Source organism: Capsicum annuum, chromosome 12 (genome assembly GCF_002878395.1).
Source record: "Capsicum annuum cultivar UCD-10X-F1 chromosome 12, UCD10Xv1.1, whole genome shotgun sequence".
NCBI classification, from domain to species: Eukaryota; Viridiplantae; Streptophyta; class Magnoliopsida; order Solanales; family Solanaceae; genus Capsicum; species Capsicum annuum.
In genome coordinates this window covers 125,138,119-125,163,974 of record NC_061122.1, presented here as the reverse complement: position 1 = coordinate 125,163,974, position 25,856 = coordinate 125,138,119, and the positions used below count along the sequence as shown (strand labels likewise).

The following is a 25,856-nucleotide window of genomic DNA, read 5'->3' as shown; positions in this document are numbered from 1 at the left end:
TGAAATTGACCATCACCATCGCTGTTACTATTCACCGTTGATGTTACCACCGTAACCATCAGTGTCAATTTCTAAGAGAAACAACGCAAAGAAAAGAGAGGATAGTGACAGAGAGAGACGATAGCGAGCCCTAATTTTGATATCTTTCATTTATATTTTATATAAATTATTTAATAATTAAATATAACTTTCGACTACATTAGTCGGTTAGATATAAATTATAAATTTAAATTAATTATTTATAAAAGTTTCGACTATAATATCAGAAATGTTTTTATTATATATAATTATTTAATATTTTTTACTACATCAGTAAGTTAGATATTTAATACAATTAAATTATAAATTTAAATTAATTATTTATACAAGTTTCAACTACAATAGTCGGAAATATTTTTATATATTTAATTATTTACTATTTCTGACTACATTAATAGTTTATATATTTAATATAATTTAATAATATATTTAAATTAATTAATACCATTTATTTATATATTTAAATTAATTAATACAATATGAAAGACTACCATATAACTTATATTTTGTATAATTATTTATTTAATAATTAGATATGATGTTCCGACCACTATAGTTGGGAATAAATTAAATATATTTAATTATTTAATATTTTTGACTACAGTAGTCGAATAAATTTAATATATTTACGGAGCAACTTTTTTGTAACGTGTTTAGTATATTTATTTAATTATTACACTTTCCGACTACAATGGTCGAAAATATAATTAATAATATATTTAATTAATTATTAATTTTCTGTATAAGGATATGATTATATTTTTAATTTTTTATTTATTTGGCTATTAGTATTTTTTACTATAGTGGTCAAAAAGATATATTTAATAATTTATTTAAATAACTATTTAATTTTCATATATGGGTTTGATTATTTATTTATTAATATATTTATTTAAATATTTATATTTTTGACTATAGTGGTCAGAAATATATATTTAATAACTTATTTAAATAATTATTTAGTTTTAGTATAAGGATTTGATTATATATTTAGTAATATATTTATTTAATTATTTATATTTTAGACAAGAGCAGTTGAAATATATATTTTTTGAAATTTAAGACCAAATATTCTGACTGTTGTCGTCACAAATAGTATTGGAAAAATATTTTGTAAAAAAAGTATGTTTTTTGACTGAAGTTGTCAGAAATTTGCGACAACTTTTTTTCAGTGGGAACTTTTCGTCGAAAAGTAGCGAATCTGATAGTATAGAGCAACTTTTTTTGTGCAAAAATGTAAAATATTGTCAACTAATAATCAAAATATTGAGTTAAATATAGTTCTACATATCATCATGTGTCTTCAACTTCTTCCATCCAAACACATTAAGAGGAAAAAATGTTCCATTCCTTGCCAATGTTCAAAGGAAGTTGGCAAGCTCAATTACCACTTCTTTGGTTGGAGGAATAGGTTGTTTCATTTTATTTAGCACAATAAGTTTGCGCTCACTTCATCCATGTACTATTTGCATTTGTGTACTACCCTTTTTTCTTTTGTTAGTGGTAGGACCTACAATCATATCAATAGAGAAATTAAAATTATGCAAATCGTTACTAAAAATGTGAACTAAAATATGTATATTCTTACCTGATTCTTTGGATTGGTTATTTCCAAGAGCAGTATGAAGTTATGATTCATGTTGCACTTGTTAATGTGCTACTTGCGATGCGGGAGTGGTGGATTCTTACAATAATTATTGCACTTGCTCATGTACAGTTAGTGTGGCAGAAACATAGAATCCAAAAACTCCTGTTGCACTTGTTCCAGTATTTGAGATCGAGCTGGAATGTAGTTTGACTACTTCTGCTTCTATTGCTTTTCACTTGACATTAACTTGATCATGTGGAATGTAGCTTGAATTCTACTTGTTCTTGTGTTCCAGTATCTTTGTTTTCATAAAGATAAAAGTGATCCGGTTGAAACATCAATTTTTTGGATTTTTCTTGAATGCCCTTTTTGAGTCATGAATGTCAAGTCTTTGTAAGTTTAGAAAATAAAATATAAAATATGTTAGAAGCAAACATTCTAAATTTAGGAGCATATAAGACTATCTCCCATTTGTGGATAGTTCTGCTAGATGAATAGGTTGTTTAAAAGTAATGTTAGATGATTAGGGCTTGATATTGGTAATAATATAAATATATACTTTATTTTTTATCTTTATGGGATCTATCTCTCCTCTTATTTTTTCTTATTCTATATGCAGCAGAAATAGGGGAGCATATTTCATCTGTAAGATGATGAAATTACATCATTTGTGATTGTCTGATAGGACCTATTTTACATTCTAAAGAAATTACCTTGAGTGCGAGTATATTCTATTATGATACAGGGTATACGTTGTCCAACAATGATCTTTGTCTATCAAACTATACCACCTGCTCGATAATAATCTATGTAAAATTATGATTGTAAAATTTAACTATGAAAATCCAGATTATACACTAGACCTTTTTTGTTTTTGTACTATAATTTAAGCACTAAAGATATATACAATTTAAAAACTAAGACGTATCTGAATTCTATTTTACTGATATAATGCAACGAAACTGATGAAAAACTCAATTGTTCCAAACCCAAAACCCAAACCCAAAATCATTTCTCCAAAAATCAGATAAAAAAATAATACTTTCTCCATATCAATGCATTAATTTTTCCAGAAGTTAAAGCTATTATTCCACTTTAAAAGCACAACAGGGCACTAATTTTTCCAAACATTGATGAAGAAAATTTCAATTTCATTAGAATATCAGTTTCTATTATATGCCAACAAAAATTAGACCCACAAGAGATCTAACTACTTGTTGTAGCACACAACACCTACAAGAAATAACCGTAGACTGGTATACAAAAACACAACACTAATTAATTTAGATCACATACCCAGCTTAATAACTCATGCAATCAAAATCCAACATAAATGTCAAGAGAAATATGGTCTCTAAGAAGAAAAAAATCCCTGATTGAAGACCTCTAGCAACACAAAACTGTAGATCAAATCGTCAATCAACCAAATACACTGACCTTAAGAAATCCAAATTGAAGAAGAAAATCCCAAAACAACAAATTCAATATAAAATAGCTAAATCCAAGCACTGCAACATTAGGAGAGAAATTAGATGAGATGGAGATTCGAAACATAAATTAGTCCTCTTTCGTCTTGTCTTTCAAATAAAGAGAGAGAAAGAGAAAAACTTTTTCAGAGATGGTCTTTCCTTGTTGATTTTTTTAGGAAAATCGATGGTTGTTGGTGATGGTTTTGCCTTGTTGATATCCCCATAGAGATATGTGTTTAAAAGAAAGAGAAAATAGTTTGAGAGAAAAACAAAGAACAAAGAGAAAAGGGTTTGAGGTAGACTTGTAAAAATATTTTGGAGGGATTTAATAAACATCGCAATCAATAGTTTTTTCACATAAAGTGTTTCTACAGATGTAGTTATGGCAACAATTCCAATAAGTACAATACGGAAATGCCACTCATGATTTGCATTACTCTTGGAGTAAACCAAGATATCATCAACAAGTATAATAACAATGTAGTCGAGATACGACTGAAATACCCGGTTCATCAAGTCCATAAATGCGGCAGGGGAATTGGTCAATCCAAAAGATATGACCCAAAACTCATAATGACCGTATTGAGTTCAAAAAGCTATATTTGGAACATCCAAAGATCTAATCCTCAACTGTTGATACCCAAATCTCAAATCAATCTTACAAAAACATAGAAGCATCCTGAAGCTTATCGAACAAATCATGAATATGAGGAAGAGGATACTTATTCCAAACCATTACCTTGTTCAACTGTCGATAATCAATAGTCATAAACATAGACCCATCATTATTCTTCACAAAAAATATAGGGGCACCGCAAGGTGATACACTAGGTCAGGTAAATCCCTTATCAGATAATTCTTGCAACTGATCCTTCAATTTTTTAACTCGGCTGGGTCTATCATATTAAGAGAAATAGAAATCTTCTTGGTGCCTGGCTTAATATAAATGGCAAAGTCAATATCATGATCTAGAAGTATACTAGGAAAATCCATAGAAAACACACCCATAAACTCACAAGCAACATAAAAAAAATCCAAAGAAAGAGGTGAAGTTGCACTAATATCATGAATATGAGCTAAATAAGACAAATATCCTCTCTTAACCAAGCAACGCACTTTAATATAAGATATAACCTATAGGGACCTGAATGAAGTGCACCCTTCTAAGCTATCCTTTTCAAACATGGAATAGCTAAAATCATGGTCTTTGTATAATAATATAGGATGGCATGTTAAATAGCTAACCAATCCATGACCAAAATAATATCGAAATCAACCCTGTCTAAGACAAATAGATCTACCTATGTCTCACACCCAGTAAAAGTCACAATACAAGATTGGTACACCTAATTCACTACTAAAGAATCTCTTAAAGGGGTACATACATAAATAGACATGGCAAAAGGCTACTTAGCAGAATCAAAACCCAAAGTAAAATATGCAAACATAGGGGAAAATCAATCCCAGATAGATAGAACAGATGCAGATCTAAAACAAATAGGGCAGATACCTTTGATGGCAGCATCAGCAGCCTCTGTCGCTGGTTTGGTGGGTATAGCATAGAATTGTCCATAACCACCAACTAACTGAATAGCCCTGCGACCACCACTAGGGGCTTCACTAACTCTTTCTCGTGCACATCTAGTAGAATCTCTATCTCTCACAGCTGAAATAAGAGTAACCTTGAATACTCAACCTGAACAATCCTTGGCCATATCACTACTCTCATCATACATATAGGAAACCCTATGACCTGACTCAATAGAAGGAGGTACAACTGGATCTAAATATCCATCCAAAAACTACTGAACCAGAAGATCCACTACCTAAACTCTGCAAGTCTGCCTACACGAGTTTACCATAATAACCACAAAAACCTCTAGAATCCCTAGCTCAAGAAGTGTGACCCTCTAAACCCACTAATACGGAGCACCTTCTTGGCGCCTCCGTAAGATGCTCAAAGAATACATCGGTCATCTTAACATGATCCATTATACTATAAAATGATGATCCATAAACTACCATCTAAGATATAGCTAGCTGATAAAAAATATCTAACCCCCTCACAAATTTCTAAATCTTCTTAGATTTGGTGGCAATACTGGCATAAAAATATCTGGATAAGGCATAAAGGCATGCCTCATACTCTGCAATAGTTATGGAGCCCTTTTTCAGGTGATCAAACTTATCTCTTATTTGATCCATCATACTGTAACGCACAAACCTATTCAAAATGGCCTCAGCAAACTAATCCCAAGTCATCTCAGGAGAATTGAGAGGTCTGCAATCAACAAGTGACATCCACTAATCTCTAGTGGCATTCATTAACTGATAAGTAGTATACACAACACCGTGTAAATCAAGCGAACCCAGGTTATCCAACTTCTCATGAAATTCAGTTAAGAACTTATAGGCATCTTTGCCTACAACACCACTGAACCTAGGGGACCCAAATGAGTAAACCTTTTTTGATCCTTAAAAGAAATAACTATACTCATAATAAGAGGAGGCATGGTAAATCTGGAAGGCTGAGATCCCACCTGAGGAGGTAATATAGATGAAGGTTAAACTCCCGACCTTAAAATTCCATACTAAGACATAGGTGCTGAAGGAGGAACAACATTCGGAGTCTGTGGAGTACCAAAAGTAAAAGTAGGACCACATCTCAAACATGCTCAACCTAAGGCTCAGGGGAAAGTCCTCTAGCAGTACTCGTACATGGGCCAGATTCACATGTCCATCCACTATCTTAAGCTTGTCCACGACTCACAACTCGCCTTTTAAATTGGGCTCTCTCCTTAGATAAAAGGCTCAATATCTCTAACCTTATGAGATGTAGTCATCCCTATCTGCGTAGAAAAGAGTGAAATATGACTTAGAACATAAGGCTTGAGGGAAATTTACACAATAAGGAACAAAATAAGGAAAATTTCCTAATGACATCTTATAGACTCTCAAAGGTAGATATAGACATCAACGTACCGATTTATGAGACTCTATTAGACATCCTGTTCTTACATGGTTGAGACTAATAAACCTGGCTATTCTTATACCAATTTTTTAAGACCCAAAACCAAGGGTCACGATGGCACTTGTCACGGTGAACCTTGACAAGTAAGCCTATCACCCAAACTGATATGAGATAAAAAATAATACCATAACATAAGAAAAGATACTTAGAGTGAAGTCGAACTACACACATACATAGTAAAAGTGAAAATACATAGTCAATAATACCAAACCAAATCCCAAAACCTAGTGTCATAGTGTAAGAACATAACTAGTACAACTGGATATCAAATTACATAAGATATCCAAAACACGAACTACTCTGTCTCTAAATATAAATATAGACATAGACTAAATGAGGAAAGGAAGTAGTCAAATCTAAATGCATGAAATGATTTTCTACTTTGAAAAGCTCAAAATGTCACTCAAATCAACTATCTTGAGGCACACTCAAACCTAGATCTGCACCAAAAGGGCATAGTAGGGGTGAGTACAATCCACTTATACTAACTAGTTATCATAGATCAACTGAGTAAAATAAAAAATAAAGCATAAAAAATACACACTAAGGGAACATCACCTGCAATCAAAAAATGTCCCAAACGGTAGCCCAAACCTTTTCCACTAATAGTTTATGATAATTACAGATACCATAGAAATTATGAGAAAGGAATATAAGTATACAGATATTACAAATACAAGTACAAAGGTAGAATTGAATATAGACAGTTATACATCAAGGGAACCAAAGGAACACAAATAAAGGTACAATTTAAATAAAATGCAATAGAGATGATGATGAGTGATGCACAAGGTTGTCACGCAACCTTCGTATACACCTACGAAGCTAAAGCTTTTTTTTATCGGACCCATGAAGGTTTTGTCACCCCATATACTACCAATATCCAATACCAATATCCATATCTCCCCTCTGGCATATTATTTGGTTGAGGATTTTTTAAGGTGTCATATTTTCTATTAGAAAAATTGTGTGTTTCTAGTATTTCCACCATTGTACTAGTGTTTCATGAATGAATATGATATAAAGATGTAATTATCACAACCAACCAGAATAAGAAATTCCATATCCAACCAATACACAACCAAGTAAGCTAAAATCCACTAATTTATCCAAGTATCCACGAATCCAACATAGTTCATATGTCAATAAAATGAATACATTAAAATTAACCATTGATACCATATTATGATATTTATCAAACAAAATTAAAATATAATTCCACATATACAAGGCCAATAAAATTATAAAGGACCCCACATGACCACACATAGCAAATAATATTCCTAAACCACCAAATAACATTAATATATAGTCCATCACATAGGAACAACACAATAATATAGCCATTTTAATGATTATCTCCCACACTCTTAACATGATTTTGCACCTATCTTAACTACCAATCCAATTTGAAGAAAGTTAAGCCATAACCAATATTGAATGTCCAAAACCGATCTGCAAGCTTTCAATCCAAAGTCTTACTCCCATGAATGGACTAGGAATCAACCAAGATATAGAAATATAGAATATATGCATTAAAAGAAAGTCAATGATACCTATATTGCCTACTTTTATGTGGGGGCCAAAACTGACCCCCAAAATGGGTTTTGGAAAAATAAGAATAAAATCATAATTTTATTTTTGAAATATGTTTCCCATACTCTTAGGAGTCTACAACTAAAAAATCAAGTGAAAATAAGTTAAAAATAAGGTCCAAATCGAAGAAAGACCATTTTCAAAATTTATCGATAAAATCTCCAAAATCCATGTTAAAAATCAAGAATTGTAGTTATTTTGAAGATAAAATTGAGAGAAAAGTGTTAATTTTAAGTAGAAGCTCACCCAAGTGAGAACAGGTTGAAATTAGGGTTTAAGGTGGAGAAATAATAGTTTTAGGCCTTTTTAACCAAAATCCCTAATTTTCCACTTTTAAAATCCACATTAAAATAAGTATTAAATGATTAAATTGAGAAAAAGTAATTGAAATAGGTGTTTTGAAGATTACCCAAGCTTAGAAATGGAGGAGATTACTCAAAATCATGAAACCCTAAGCTTTAAGTCTAAAAAATGATGAACAATAGCAAAACATGGGTATTTAAAGGACCCAGGCATCGCATAGGCGATCACCATGTCACTTAAGTGACTACTACTTATGAGACTAGGTGTTGCATATGCGATACCTTACCTGAGGTAATATATTGCATAAGAAAACTGTCATCACTTGCGTGAGGCTCGCGATCTCGACCAAGATGTCACGTATATGAAACTTTATCTAGTCCATTGAATTGCATAAGCAACCAAAGTATATCTTATGCGAGGCTCACAATCGCGAGTAATATGCCTTGTATGCAACACTTTGATCTTTTGAATCACGTAAGATACCAAAGTGTTACAAACGCAGCACCGAGTAGGACTTGGAGAATTCCAAGTCTCTATGAGCCCCTATGAATTCATATAGAATCTCATGAATGAAAATAAACTATTCTACCCTATCAAATTTAATGCTTCAGAATCAAAGGTGATATCTTATTTTTGAAAATATGTCATTTTCACAAAGTTGACCCTCAAAACTCAATTTCATAACCTTTTAAATTGAGGGTCAAAATGATACATAAAAGCCATAAAATTATACCAACCATGTTATCAACCTAAAATTAACGTTCTAGATATACTAGGGTAGACCATTTCTCCATCTAATGCGCAGATTAATAAACGCTGATCGAAGTCAACTATAAAGCTTTTCAAGCCACCAAAAACTAAAATATCACATAAATCACACTAAAATGCACCGGGAATTATGCCAATAATCCCCACACCTCAGAAATATCATAAAGTAACCATGGAGAGGGGTAAAATGATCAAATTACATAGCAATAAATATTTCACATAAATCACCAAATAATAGGTCGTTACACAGCTACTTTTTCACAATTGTCCTAACTTTAATACTTATCTAGGAGTTAACTTTAAGTGGGAAGAAATAAGAAATTTCATCCACTAATATTTGTGTTTCTCCCATTTGACTTTCTTTGTATGTATTTCAGATTGGTTGGATTTCTCTGCCAACCTCATAAATGTGCATACATATATGTTAAGAGACATTGTGGAAAGTAATCATTTTGATGTTATAATTAACACAACGAAACTCATCCATCCACATTAAGTTATTCAAGATGGGGTTCTAGTGTCACTATTTGGAGGCTTCTCAGAGAGAAATTTTAACTTTGGTGTCCAGGAAGGCTAGGCATACCGTACCTTTACATTGAGCTTATTTATAATAACTGCATAATATTATACTAGTTTTGTATAAGTACTTGTAGTTTGTGTACTGTTTAATATATATATCCTACCTTATTTATTTGGTTAGGACCTCATTCTAGTAAATAGCATCTATCACTTTAGTACATGTAATTAAGTTGCAAAACCTTAGATTCATCCCCTTTTAATTAAGATATGTGAATGGTTGTTTAAAAGGACTTTTTTTTTTTTAGGTTCAGCATATACTTTATTTCTATCATTAATTAGGAATTCTAGCACCACTTTAGCATTGGTTATTATATTGTTTGGATTTAGTTTTATAGTTAGGTATGGTTACTATGAGTTTCGATTTGAGTCCTACATCGGGTTATGATGTTGTGAAAGTTCTAGTACTAACCATTGTTGTTTCGAGAGTTGTGGTTCTTCTGTGTTCCGATTCGAGTACGACATCTGATTATGAGTTTTATTGTATATCATATATGTGATATCTCGTTATTACCACTATCTCTAGTTCGAATTTGAAATATGGCCTCTTGTTATTATCCACCACTACCAATTTAAGCCCGACGTCTGGCTCTCGTTACTACCTATTAGTGATGGTTCAATATCGGTGCACACCTAGATGGCTACTTTGGTTTCAAAAAATTGGTTTGGTTATGGATTATTTACAGTTTTTCTTTAAAATTACTTTTTGTGTGTCCCACCGACTTATTGGGGCACAATTGGGTTAGTTATTTTCCTTAGTGTGCCTAGTGAGCTAATGGAGGCCCACTTAGGTTATGTTTGGTTTACATTTTATTACTTTGATATCTATGTTTTTGTATTGCTTTTAACTATTTCCTTTATCATATTTCTGTAGCTCGATAGTTTACATTTTTTATCCCTATTTATTGTTGTCTTAGACTACACCCTTACTTTTTAGTTATACTTTTTTTTGTATTAAGCATATTCGACCGATGATGCCTATTGAGTACCCATTAATTTTGTACTCATACTATACTTCTTCATCTTTTCTCTAATGTAGATTCGAGTACTAGTAGTCAGCATTGACGTGGTTCCTACCTTTTAGTACTTATTCGGAGTAAGTTAAGCTTATTATCATTCGAGACTGATCCTACTCGATATATACTAGTTTAGTCTTTTGTACCCGAGACTTTTTGCATATATTTTTTATATTTTAGATTTTATCTAGTACTCTGGGTATCTTGTAGTAGTGGCTCTAGTATCGATCTTACCAGGTCTTGGGAGCGATTCATTTATATATTGGTCCTTTTTCCTTTTCTTATTTTAATATATTACATATGTTTTATTTTGGTTATAATTTATTACTACTTCTTCTATCATTATACGCGGTCTTTTTTGGTTTGTGCCTATTAGCCCGTTACCTATTATTTTAGGGTATGGATTGTCTTACCTACTTGTGGATAAGGTAGGCCCCATTATGACTTGATAAATTAGGTTATGATATCTTGGTATCTGAGCCTAGGTTTCACTGGCACTGGTGGTACTAGAGATGATGTTTAATATAGTTATGTGGATCGATATAGGAAAAATCACTTGGTAAGCAAGCACGCACTTACTCCCAGTTTTTTCTCTTTTTTTATTAGAGATTTGAGATTCCGTAAGTAACTCAGTGAGTTCTTTCTAATAAGGTCTTGGATGAAGAAAATAAAATAGGAACAATCGTGCTGGTCATAATTGATCGACTTTCATGCTAGTTCTTGCTCCAACATAAAAGTTCCATTTCAGGGAAGGACTCATTTTCTTGATCCATTTTTATGCATTAGGTCTGAGTTGCTTTTTAATCTTTATTGGTTCCCTCTAGATGCAGATGTCTAGGAACGGAGTATTGAAGCCAGGTATCAGGACTTTGAGCTACTACTAGAGTTCTGGTTAGGGGTCAAGGTCTATCTAGAGGTTGCAGGCAGGATAAAGTAGCAACCCCAGTTTGAGATTAGGCTAGTGATCCATTACATGATCTTGTCATAGCTCTTGAGACTGAGAGAGCTCTATGATGTCTGCCACAACTGCAGGTGGGCCAAGGGGCAGACCAAGATCCATCTAGTTTTATATCTTCTTTGGTTCTTTGGGATACATTGGTATAGTTATTAGGGTTATTTGGTGGTTCCCCGCTTGAGGCTCAGTCAGCGGCATATGGTGGTATGAATTTAGGGGCCCAACCTATAGAGACAGCACCTAGGGTAGAGGTTTCTCCAACCTCAGTAGTCCTACAACCTGAAGTAGCCCAGCCAGTTATGTCTTCGGAGAAGTAGAAGATACTGGGTCAATTTTTGAGATTGACTTCACCAAGGTTTACTGGAATCCTAGTAGAGAATTCTCATGAGTTCTCACCCAACTTTGAGAAAAGGTTACGAAATTTGGGATTGGTCGATCCATATGGAGTGGACTTTGTTTCCTATTAGCTAGACATGACAACAAGGAGGTACTGGAGAGGTTATCTTGATTCTATGTCAGTGGGATCTCCACCAATGACTTGGACTCAGTTCTCCGAGGCTTTCTTGGGGAAGTATATGCCTCACAAAATACACGAGTATCTTTGGGATGACTATTCTTCTTTGAGATAGGGTTCTATGTCTATGGTTGAGTATGATGCAATATTCTATGAGTTAGCCAAACACGCCATTATGATTCTGCCTAAAGAGTATAGCAGATTTGATGTTTTGCTAGGGGATTAAGATTATTTCTTTGTAGGGCTACAAAGATTTTGGTGACTTTATGGAATTCTTTTTCTAAGATAACTGAGCATATTTACTCTATAGAAGAGATGGATTATGAGTCCCAAGGGGAAGCGATAAGAGACCTCATTCCTAGGGTAGTTACAGTAGGAGCCACAATGGTTCACAGTTCATATGTGGAGGATTTTATGTTTGGTACCCTCAGTAATAGGCTTTTCAAGGTCATCCTAGTCGGCCAGTTTAGGCATAGCTTCAAATATTAGACACGATTATTATAGTTTTAGTGATCAGAGCAGTAGTCAACTGCAGAAGGGTGTTTGGTATAGATCATTGAGTTAGGGTAGTCATTTTATATTCGTCGTACCTTCTACATAGAGCAGGGTGCCCAAGATATGTTATGACTATGGGGTTGTTGGTTATTTAACCCATGAGTGTCCCCAACATAGGATGATTGAGCCTTTAGTTTAGACTGCATAGCCGATCTGACCAGTGCCTCCGCTAGGTAGGGGTGGTGTATAGTTTCATTGGTTTGGTCCCTAGGGTTCTACAGGTGGTTCACAAAGAGGTAGGATAGGTGGTCGGAAAAGCACCCATTTCAATAGTGGACAGAGTCATTTGTATGTAGTGTGAGGTAAATTAGAAGCTAACGCTTCAGATGTTGTGATCACAAGTATGATTTTCATATGCCATCAGCTATCTTCTATTTTGTTTGATCTAGATTCCAAATTTTCATATGTTTCTACTAAATTTTGGATCACGATTGGGTTTATGTTCGTAGTCCTTATCTGTGAAATTACGTATAGCTACCCCCATGGGTAATTCTTTAGTAATGGATCAGGTATATAGATCTTGTTCGATGTTTGTTCGGGTATTTATACTCACATTGATCTTATTGCCCTAGATGTGGTAAATTTTTATATGATTTTCAGCATAGATTGACTATCTTCTTACCATACACTCTTGGATTATTTTGCTAAGATCGTTACCTTAGCCATGCCTGGAAAACCCATGTTGGTATGGTAGGATTCTATTATCTACACACTAACAGAGATTATTTCTTATATTCAGGTTAAGAGACTGATATTGAAGAATTGTGAGTTATTTTTTACTTATGTTCAGGATATTAGTACTGAGAGTCCATTGCTTGAATCCATCCCAATTATTTATGAGTTTCCTATTGTGTTCTAGACTGGCCGTGATATAGAGTTTGTTACTAACCTCGATCCAAGAACCCGACATATTTCTATGGCTCCTGCTGAGCTGAAAGTGCTGAATAGTCAGCTTTGGAATCTTCTGGGTAAGGGCTTTATCAGACCAAGTATGTCACCATAGTGTGCTACAATTCTATTTGTGAAGTACAAAGATGGCTCTATGCATATTTGTATTGACTATAGGAAATTGAATAAGGTGACTTTGAAGAATAAGTATGCTATGCCTCGTATCGATGATTTTTTTGACCAGCTTCAAGGTGCAACAATGTTTTCTAAGATAGATTTGAGGTCTGGTAACCATCAGTTTATAGTTAGGGCTGTGGGAATCCCTAAGACAGTCTTTAGGACTCGTTAGGGTCATTATAAGTTCTTGGTGATGTCTTTTGGGCTGACCAATACCCTAACAACTTTTATGGATCTTCTAAATCAGGTGTTTAGGTTGTATTTAAACTTCTTCATGATAGTATTTATTTATGACATTCTTGTATATTCGAGTAGAAAGGAGCACGGGGAACATTTGACAATTTGATAGATCATCGGCTTTATGCTAAGTGCTCAACTTACGAGTTTTGGCTTGAGTGTGTGGCTTTCTTAGGACACATATTTCCAATGACAGGATTATGGTGGACCTAGAAAAGATTGAGGCTATTCATAGTTGAGCTAGGCCTACGTCACCTACTGAGGTTTGCAGTTTTATTGGGTTAGCAGGTTATATTAGGTGATACATTGAGGGTTTCTCTTTTATTATAATGCCTATGACTAGATTAACCAGGAAGGAGGTTTTGTTTTAGTAGTCTATGAGTTATGAGGTAAGCTTTCTGAAACTCAAGGATTTGCTTACTTTAATGCCTATTATGACTCTTCCTATTAAGGGCGAGGGTTTTACTATCTACAATGATATATCTAATGTTGATTTGGGGTGTGTTTTGATGTACTAGGGTCGTGTCATTACATATGCATCGAGGTATATGAAGGTGCATGAGTGCAACTACCCTACTTATGACTTGGAGTTTGTAGCGATAGTGTTTGCACTTAGGATTTAGTGGCATTATTTTTATGGGGTTCTCTATGAGATCTTTACTAGATACCATTGTGTTTAATATATTATGACTTAGAAGGAGCTTAATTTGAGGCAGCATAGATGTGTTAAGTTGCTGAAGGACTTTGATGTCTCTATTTTCTACCATCTGGTCAAGGGAAATATGGTAGCGGACGTTTTGCACTGTAAGTTAGTAAGTATGGTTATCTTAGCATTCATTACAGTTTCTTAATGGTTGTTTGCTTTAGATATCCAGTCCTTAGAGAACTTGATAGTTGGTCTAGATATTTTAGACCCTCAGAGGATAATTGCTAATGTTGAGGATAAATCTACTTTGTTGGAGTAGATTTAGGGTCGTCAGTTTGAGGATAACAGGCTCTATAACATTTGAGAGTAGGTATGGAGAGGTGAATTTTAAAGGTCTACCTTAGATTCTGTGGGTATTCTAAAATTTGATGGTCGTATTTGTGTTCCACGGGTGGGAGATTTAATCCATTTGATTCTTTATCAGGATCATAGCTCTAAATACTCTATTCACCTAGGGATAGCTAAGATGTATAGGGATTTGAGGTGATATTATCGGTGGATTGGTATACAAAGAGATATAGTAGGGTTTATGGCTCGATGCCTTTGTTGTCAGCAGGTAAAGGCCAAGCATCAAAGACCTGGTGTATTGCTTTAGCAGTTACTTATTCCCAAGTGGAAGTTGGAGCAAGTTATGATAGATTTCATAGGTAGGTTGCCTGACACTTTCTGTGGTTTTCACAGAATTTAGGTCGTCATGGATTGATTGATCAAGTCTGTACATTTTATACCCATTTGAGTTTTCTACAACACCGAAAGGTTAGCCCATGTTTATATTGTAGAGGTAGTTTGGCTACATGGGGTCCTTGTGTCTATTATTTCAAATCAAGGATCTCAATTCACTTCTAACTTCTGGAGAATATTTCAAGAGAAGTTGGGTACTTTGGTTGATCTTAGAACCGCATTTCACCGTAGATTGGCAGTCAAAGTGCACTATCCAGGTTTTGGAGGATATGCTCCACAATTGTGTGTTAGTTTTTAGGGGTCAGTGGGATCTGTTTCTACTCTTGGCGGAATTTGCATATAATAACAACTTTAATTTGAGTATTCAGATGGCACCATTTGAGGCATTGTATGGTAGACAATGTCGATCTTCTATTGGTTAGTTTGAGACTTCGGAGGCTACGTCTTGTGGCATCGATTTGCTTCGTGAGTTATTGGACCATGTTTGGGTGATTCAAGTTAGGCTTCAAGCAACTCAAAGTATAGAGGAGTTATGCTGACCGCAGGCATCGTCCATTAAGGTTCAGAGTTTGTAATAGGGACTTTTTTCAGTTTCTCCCATGAAGGGCGTGATGAGGTTTGGGTGGAAAAGCAAGCTTTGCACTAGATATATTGGACCATTTAAGATTCTGCAGCTAGTTAAGGAGGTAGTATATGTGTCGGCATTGCCTCCTATTTTCTCAGCCATCCACCACGTGTTTCATGTATCTATGATACGATGGTACATTCCAAATAAGTCACACGTGCTTCGATGGAACTTGGTTTAGTTTGACAAGAGGTTGGCTTTTGTAGAGGATCTTGTGTTCATTTTGTCTAGAGACATCAGACAGTTGCGCTCTAGGGACATTCTAGTAGTTAAAATTCAGTGGCATCACTGTCCAGTTGAGGAGGCTACTTGGGAGATCGAGCATAATATGCGGGCCCAGTATCCCTACCTATTTAAGCCTTCAAGTACTTCTTTATCCTTTACTTTCGCGGATGAAAGTCCTTTTAGTAGTGGATGTTGTAATGTCCCTCATTGTAATTTTATTTTTTTCTTCATATATTTTTGGTGTCTAGAGCTTTTCTATAACTACCCCAAGCTATTTATGACCTGTTGGGACTGATAGTTCGGTTTTCGGAGGGGTTCATTTGAGAATTTTAGTGATACTAAATATATTGTGAAATACTTAGTATAAATTAGCATTGGTAGGAAAATAATTTATTACCCTTCTAAAATATTCTTAATATTGATGAATTCTTTAGTTATGATATATTTATATTACTTTATAATAGCTTTTATTGTCTATTAATCTTTTAAGCGGTGATAATGAATCTAAATATGTTAAAATATTATTATTATTATTATTATTATTATTATTAGATAATAGAGGCTTTATTAGAAATAACTTTTTATTAATTATGGTATATTAAAAATACTATATTTATTTTACTACAAACCTATGCAATACCTGAATCTATACATAATGTGATAAAAATAATTTAAATGTGTCATAGCCCACTCCCACGTGGAAGTGGGGAGGGGTGGAGAACATTTTTTTTTTGCTGCCACTTGTCCGCAATTGGCCTAACTTTAATACTTATCTAAGAGTTAACATAGTCGGTAGAAATAAGAACTTTCATCCAATTTCAGTCTTTGGAGATATACATACATACACACACACATTTATATATATATATGTATATACATGTGTGTATGTGTGTATATATACACACACATACATATATGCATACATACATACACGTTTATATTTGTGTTTCTCCCATTTGACTTTCTTTGTATGTATTTAAAAATTGGTGCACATACATATATGTTAAGAGATGTTATGGAAAGTAATCATTTTGATTTATAATTAACATAATGAAATTCGACCATCCACATCAAGTTATTCAAGCTCGGGTTCTAGTGACACTATTTGGAGGTTTCTTGGAGAGACATTTCAGCTTTGGCATCCAAGTAGGCTAGAAATATCCTGCATTTGTATTAAGCTTATTTACGGTAATTATATAATATTATTCTAGTTTTAGATAAGTATTTGTAGTTTGCGTATCATTTAATAATTATATCTTGCCTTATTTATCTGGTTAGGACCCTGTTCTAGTGAATTTTGGTATCTTATCTTTTAGTATAATATAGCATCTATCACTTTGGGACTTGGAATTAAGTTACAGAATCTTGGATTCATCTCTTTTTAATTAAGATATGCAAATGGTTATTTAAATGTATTTTTTATTTCGGTTTCGCATATACATTATTTCTGTCATAGATTGTGTATTCTGGAACCACTTTGGCATTGGTTATGCTATGGTTTGAATTTTAATTTTACAGTTGGGTATGGTTACTATAAGTTTGATTTGAGTCCGGCATCCAGTTACGATGATGTGGTTCTAGTATTGATTACTGTTGTTTTGGGAGTTGTAGTTCCTTTGAGTTTCGGTTCGAGTCTAACATCTGATCGTGAGTTTTGTTGTATATCATATAAGTGACCTCTAATTATTACCCACTATCTCTAGTTTGGTCCAGCATATGTCCTCTTATTATCATCCACCACCACCAATTTGAGCCCGTGTATGGCGTCTCGTTACTATCCATTGATGCCGGTTCAAGCTTGGTGCACATCTGGATGGATACTATGGTTTAATGAAATTGGTTCGGTTATAAGTTAATTATATTTTTCTTTAAAATTACTTCTTCTGTGTCATACTGCTTATAGAGACATAATACGGTTAATTATTTTCTTCAGTGTACCTAGCAGGCTTATGGGGGGCCAGTTAGGTTATGTTTGGTTTGCCTTTTGTTACTGTAGTATTTATCTTTTTGTATTATTTTTACCTATTTCCTTTATCACATTTGTGTAACTTGATAGTTGTTTACATTTATATCCCTATTTACTATTGGCTTAGACTACACCCTTGCATTTTAGTTATACTATTTTATATTGAGATCAGTCGGTTAATGATGCCTACTAGGTACCTGTTGCTTTTGTACTCGTACTACACTTCTGCACTTTTTTCTTATTCAGATTCTAGTACTAACAGTCTGTGTTTATGTGGTTCGTACTTTCTTTACTGATTCAAAGCAAGGTGAGCTTGCTGAAGTCTAAGGCTGATCCTGGTCTATCTCTTCCAGTGTAGTATTTTGTACTCTAGACTACTTGCACATACTGTGTATATTTTAGATTCTATCTAATAATCTGGGTATCTTTTAGTAGCAGCTCTAATACTTACCTTACCAGATCTTGGGAGGGATTCATTTTTATATTGATACATTTTCTTTCTCTAGTTTTGTATAGTATATATGTTTTTTGGGTTATCATTTATTAATATTACTTCTATCATTAAACGTGATCTTTTCTGGTTTCTATGTTTTAGCTTGTTACCTATTATTTTGGGCTATGGCTTGACTTACCTACTAGTGAAATACGGTAGGCGCCATCATGACTTGAGAAATCAGGTCGTGATACTAAAAAATCAAAATAAAATTATAAGATAGCTTCAATAAATACTTTGCCAAAATTTTCAATGAATAACTCTGACATAGCATATCATTATGGGAAATTCATATCTTCAAATATCCAAAACAAATCAGTTAAAATATAACTTAATTACTCAATCGTGATGTTGTATATAAGTTACAAGAATACTAAGCTTGAACTTCAATTCCAACATTTTACATGACTAGCAGTTAATAGTTGGTCGTTTAATCCTAAATAGAAACGAGAAAAAAGAATCAACTAGTCCTAGGATCACATGAATGTTAGGATTTAAACAAATTGAAATAAAAATCAAAACTTTATTTCCTCTAACCTTTTTTGCGTGAACAAATAAAATGGGTGATAATGGTTGTTGATGATCTTTATTTGAGTTATCAGAAACCTATTTCAAAAGAAGAAGACTTCTAATTAAAAAAGATAAAGTTATCATCTAACGGAAGTAATTTTGTGAAAAACACAATTATTTACTTACTCTGATTTTATATTTGTATCAATAGTAATACCCAAAGACTCTAGATATGCTTGTACACCTGCATTTACTTTACTCACTCTAATTAATCTTATGTCCATTTTTGTTTCCATTAATTTTATCTTCATTGCTTCCATATCCTCTTTTGCTTCTGACAACTTTTTATCAATCACTTCCATTTTTTTTTGTGCTACAGATAACTTTTTGACCATCTCAATTTTCCCTTTTCTAAGCATCGGATCGCTTATATACTGTGTCATAAACTAAACTTGGGACTATTCCCTTTCCTTGAGTTCAGACAATTCCATGAGTGTTTGATCCCATTACTTTTGAGTATACATCATTAAGATTATTTTATGAGACTTTTAACTCAAGATACACCTCAGCAATATCATCCATTTTTTTTTAAAAGAAAGGTCAAGTAATGAAAAGTTAAAGAAAATTATAATAAAATGAAAGTATCAAAGTATTTATAAATTAATTAGATTTATCATAACTTCACTAGCAATCTCATTCGTTGGTTATTTATTCTCTCTCGTGTAAGCTTTTTTGCACAAGTCAATATGAGTTGGCTTTACACCATTCTTCTTCTTTGCCATCTATTTGAATATTATAAAAGCACCATAAAATATTCAAGACAAGTATTAATTTAAAAAAATTACAGAATATAATAGTGATTATGTCATACCTCATCTATAATTTAGCTGAAACTTAATCCAACTAATAATTTAACTGAGCTTACTCTGCAGAAATATTTTCAAGGAATAGTACGAGAAGAACCCACTTTCTATCAGTTAGGATCTTAAGCTTGTCATCTGTCTCAACCAGCCAAAAGTATCAAACCTTTTTAAACCAAGATACTCAACTTTTTCCAGAACATAATGATGGCTTTTCTTCACATGTACTTCTTCTCGTATTCGTGCAAAAGCTTATTTGGTTCCTGAAGTTTCATGATGAGCTTTTGCTAAGGCTGGTGTACACATTATATTTCAATCTGCTAAGGAACATATATAATTCCAATTCAACAACTTATACTAAAAAGAGTTTAAGATTCTTCATAGTCTAGTTGTGTTCCAGCATAGCCAGAATGGCAATGGCTAACACTTATGATGTAAGTACCTCTAGAAGGCTTTATTGGGACAATCCAGCATCTATATGAGATCTTTTGTTTGTTTATAGGAATGGAGATATGTTCGTTGGAAGGGTTAACATGAAGAATCTCAACCTTGCTGCTTTGTATAATACTAGTTCTACTACTACTATAGTGTCGTTCATAAATATAACTACTATGGCTATCCAATGCAGTTAGAACTATGTTCTTTGTAGAAATTTTATATTAATGAAATATAAGTACTCTCCTTTGTACCAAAACAAAAGGATCAAGTATATCCAGAAAAAATGCAACTCATATCCTCATGTTATGTAATCGCACTCTCGCCTGACCATTTTGCAGATTTTATACATAATAATGAAATACCAATACACCAAAGATCTAACTAACAATATTTTGCAAGAGAAACATGCATCTTAGTCCTTGCTTTTACTAGATTGGATAAGTTACTGTTAACTACAACCTTAAGGACCTGAGCTGGGAATTATGGGTGAATTCATTATGAGTAAGGATAAATCACATGATGGATAAGAAGGGAAATAAATTCTTGTCCCTACAACTAAATGAAAAACTGTGAATATATGATCAGAAAAGGATCAATCAACATATTAAAACTTCCTTTTATATCCTATTTAAAACTTGTCACCTACAATAAACTTTTTTAATATATTAAAAAATTCTTCGATCTTCTTATCAAACCCCCTATTATGTTGATTGGACCCACCAAATCCTTCACCACTATTGTTCATATCAACAAAGTTAGATGTAGAAGGAATTTTAAATGCTTCATGTAACATGTTTTGCATTTCATTACCTTTATCTACTTGTTTCATAGATATGAACGAAGATGATTGATCAACATGATAAGTCCAATTAGTATAACTATTTAGAAATCCATCAATCATAATATGTTAAACAATAAAATCTTTTTTGATAAATTTCACACTACGACACGTTCGACATGAATACAGGATTGCACATGCATGAGGCCTATCAAATCACGCAAAATAATGAAACTCTTTGGTTCCATCTCATATAAAAGATCAAGCCTATTCGGTATGTTTATCCAACTCTTATTCATTTAAGTGTACAACCTGTACATGTAACAAACAAGAATCAATAAAAAAGAATTAGCTAAATCTGCCCATATTATTATTTTTTTTGGCTAACAAAGTTGTACATGTTCACTTCTATGAACTAAAAAATACTTTAGAAAATTCTTACACAACAAATAATTAGACCTACATAATATTAAACAAAATAAAAAGCTCATAATATCCTGCAAATCTTTCTTCTTCCAATAATGTTACCTTCGTTGTATACATAAAACTGCAAATCAATAGCAAACTTCCAATAAATATATAACATATATGATGGATACTCTTGTGAAATTACATAATTTTTGTAAACAACATAAAAAGTACTTCAAAATCAATAAATCTAGTTTTATAGCACAAATGTGTAACTATCTATTTGCATGTCACTAAATTGATTTTCTGTAAAAATCTCTATTTACACATTAAATTTGTATCAAATCTTAGATTAGTAAAGACCTACATTAAGGTAATAGACTTGCCTCAACCACAGCCAAAAGATCTTTGGAGGAAATACTAAAAATTATGGAGGAAACTGCAATTATACTTGATAAAGAAAGAAACTGCAAATCAATAGCAAACTTCCAATAAATATATAACATATATGATGGATACTCTAGTGAAATTACATAATTTGTGTAAACAACATAAAAAGTACTTCAAAATAAATAAATCTAGTTTTATAGCACAAATGTGTAACTATCTATTTGCATGTCACTAAATTGGTTTTCTGTAAAAATCTCTATTTACACACTAAATTGGTATCAAATCTTAGATTAGTAAAGACCTACATAAAGGTAATAGACTTGCCTCAACCACAGCCAAAAGATCTTTGGAGGAAATACTAAAAATTATGGAGGAAACTGCAATTATACTTGATAAAGGAAGCTGCAATATTTGGAATTAAAAGGAGGAAAGCCCTAAAATTCCAAACTGAAAGGAGGAAACCCAAAAATCTTACCATCAGTATATTTTTTTCTCCACATTTGCAATACTCCCAGCTTTATTGCTCCACATAAGCACTATTTCATATTTTTCAATAACCTTAATTTGTGGAGAAAAAATATATTAGTGAGCTGACTCGATCAATTTTAACAAAGACGGACTGAATGTGAAGGAAAAAGGAGCCAAATTGAGATGATTTAGCATCTTAGGCATCTAATTTGTTTATTTACCATGGTTTTCTATCAAATGGGTCATGTAGTGCTTCTCTCAAATGCCTCAAATTAGGTTTGGTATGTATAGGTCACCTATACGTTATATATTAGTAATACTGAATTTCATCCGTATAAGAATTTCTGTAAGAATTTAGTCCATATGTGTCAAAAAATTCTAAAAATGATGAGGCTCATTTAACAATTATTCAAATAACGACATAAAAGATATATCACAAAATAAATTATTATTTTGAGTTAGTCGGATTGAATTTTAACTATTTTCTATCCAAAGTTGTCCCAATCATCTCAATCCGAGCAAATATTTGACCAAATATGATATAATGTTTATTGATTTTGAACTTATCCAAATATCGTTCACCTCACGCATTGACAACCTTTGTGTTTAGTAAGCATTAAAATTTATCTTCTTGAACAACCTTTAGTTTGTTACGTAATTAAATTATTCTGGGATCATAATAATCCTAAGATCATAATCTTTGGATTTGGACTAATTATCCCATATGGGAGGTGCTATAAAATAATCTCTTATTGGATGGGATAAGGTGGAATATCTTAAGACGAAGTTTGGTGTTAAATTTATACCATCAACAAAATATGATATAATTTTAGTACCAAATTTAATTATAGAATATGACACCTTATTTCACTTACGAAACGACCCTTTAAGGCATAAAAAAGAAATATAACATGAAGTATTGTCAACAATATATATAATAAAGTTTAAGAACAAAAGAATATCTAGATTCAAGGAGACTATGATTTTATGTTAGATTAGTAATAAGAATATCGACAACAATTTAGAAAATGATATATATGTTGAGTCGACTCTAAAAATGAGAGATGGATATTAGGAAATGAATGAGATTAGGCGTCTCCTAGTTTAAGTTAATACGTAAACATAAAGAGTTGCCTCATAATAGAATAAGTTTGATACATATATCTTTTTCTCGATCCCTTCCTTCAGAATTTAAGTTCAAGGAAAAAATGATAAGGTCATAAAAAAGATAGTGATAAAAATATAGTCAAATAATAATACAAATAATTAAAAAGAATACATCGCATACCCAAAAAATAATAAACACATAAGGTGAAATTAGGGGTGTCAAGTGGGCCGGCCCGACTCGGCCCTTGTAAGTAACCTGGCCCGGTAAGCCCTAGGGCTTTAGGGTTCTGGGTCCCGGACCGGTTATTTTTTAAAATGGGCCCGGCTAACCCGGCACGGACCAAGCCTGGTCCAGGTCCGCCGGTTAACCGGCCCAGATACCTTTTTTTTTTAAAAAAAAAAAAGATTTTGGGCCAAACTAGCCGTTGGCCCAACGGCTATATAGCCGTTTTTGGGTTCAAATGGCTAGTTTGTGCCCATTTATTAAAAAAAAAAAAAACTTTAAAAAATATTTTTTAATTCCAAAAAAATTCTATAAATACCCTACAACTTCAATTCATTTTTCACACAATTTTTCACTCTCTCAAATCTCATTCTCTCTCAAATCACAATTCTAAATTCTCAAATATTCAATATATTTAATTTCTTAAAGTGTTCACTTTAATTTTTTAATTTTTCGTTTACAAAGTACGAGCGGAAGTTTCTAAAGTCGCAACCTTCGGATACTTCCAAAATTTGGTATTGTCGTTCCATCTCTTACGTTTAATTTTTATTTATTGTATTAATTGTTTAATATTTAATTTTATTATATTTGTGTATTTTGAATATTTTTAGTTTAATTTAATTTATATTATGGATAAATTAAGAAACCTCGCTACTAAAGGTGTTAAAATTTTTTGTCCCGAAAGTAGTAGTGGTAGTAAAAAGCGAATTACTAGCGGTAGAGGTAATTCAAGTAGTAGATATACTCGTCTGCCTTCGCCTCCGGTACCGCTTGGTACATCTTTTGAGGAATAAATAGGTGTAGGTGCTCACGATATGGATTATGTAGAAGCTCAGGAAAATTACGGTATAGAAGAAGAAAATGAAGTAGATGCGGTTAATTTAGACGAAGATAATGAAAATATTGCTGAGACACCCACAGTAGAAGATGCTAACGTTAGATCTGAATCGGTTAATCTCCCTCACCGTCCTCCCAGTGCCCCAAGACCTCGTAAAAAAACTAGTATTGCATAGCAATTTTTTGAACGTATATCAAATATTGAGGTGCAATGCAATATTTGTCAACAAATATATAAACATAGAAGTGGAGGCAAGCAAGGGGGTACAGGTACGTTAATGAGACATGTAGCTGAAGATCACAAAAGAGATTTAAATATTGCAAAAGGTGGTGGGGATGTTGGTGGGCTAACGCAAACTAGAATGGACCCAGCAACCGGTCGCGTAGCGAAGAAGTATAATAAATTGAGGGACCGGGAAGAAATAGCTAAAATGGTAGCTGTGAATTGTTTGCCTTTTAGTTTTCCTTCTTCTGATGCCTTTATTCGTTATATACAAGCAATTTATAATCCTATGTTTAACGATATTCCTAGAACTACTTGTGGGTCTAATATTTTTAGACTCCATTCACAATATTGTTTTTATTTATCATATTGTTAAAAAATACTCAATGTAGATTGTCCCTAACTTCTGATCTTGGTCGTGCTGTAAATAAAAATGATTATTTAACCGTTACTTGTCATTGGATGGATAGTAATTTCGTGATGCAAAAACGTATTCTTGCTTTTTTATATGATGAACATTGTAAACATACAGGACAATTTATTGCTGATTCTATTGTTAAAATTGTCGGATATTATGGTATCGAAAAGAAAATTTTATGTATTGCTTTTGATAATGCTTCAAACAACAAGATTGCTATAACAAAAATAAAATCTACGCTATCTCCGCCCTTGCCTGAAATTTTTCATATTAAGTGTGTATGTCATATATATAATTTAATTGTAAAAGATGGTCTTGAGTTTTTTGAGCTTTATATTGAAAAAATTCGTCTTGCCGTTGGTTTTATTTAAAGTAGTACATATATATTGAATGGTGCGTATATATGTGTTTATATCTTCTATAGACTTATATCTTTAACGTATACAAGTGTATATGTTTTATAAATTAGTATATAAGTATATATATATATATATATATATATATTGTAGTATATACTTTATTTAAAGTAGTACATATTATTGAATGATACGTATATATGTGTATATATCTTCTATAGACGTATATCTTTAATGTATACATGTGTATATGTTCTATAAATTAGTATGTAACTATATATATATATATATATGTATTGTTGTATATATAGATATGTATATTGTAGTATATATTTTATTTAAAGTAGTACATATATATTTAATGGTGCGTATATATGTGTATATATCTTCTAAAGTAGTATACATTTAACGTATACAAGTGTATATATTTTA

At 32.7% G+C, this 25,856-nt stretch overlaps 1 long non-coding RNA gene across 1 annotated transcript; it reads right to left on the bottom strand.

Moving 5' to 3' along the window:
- Positions 1–21,346: 21,346 nt before the first annotated feature.
- On the bottom strand, positions 21,347–22,612 carry LOC107849892. Its single transcript, XR_001668317.2, has 2 exons — positions 22,268–22,612; positions 21,347–21,541 (listed from the first exon to the last, which is right to left on the bottom strand). It is a non-coding gene; the product is annotated as an uncharacterized LOC107849892 (long non-coding RNA).
- Between the last annotated feature and the right edge of the window lie 3,244 nt (positions 22,613–25,856).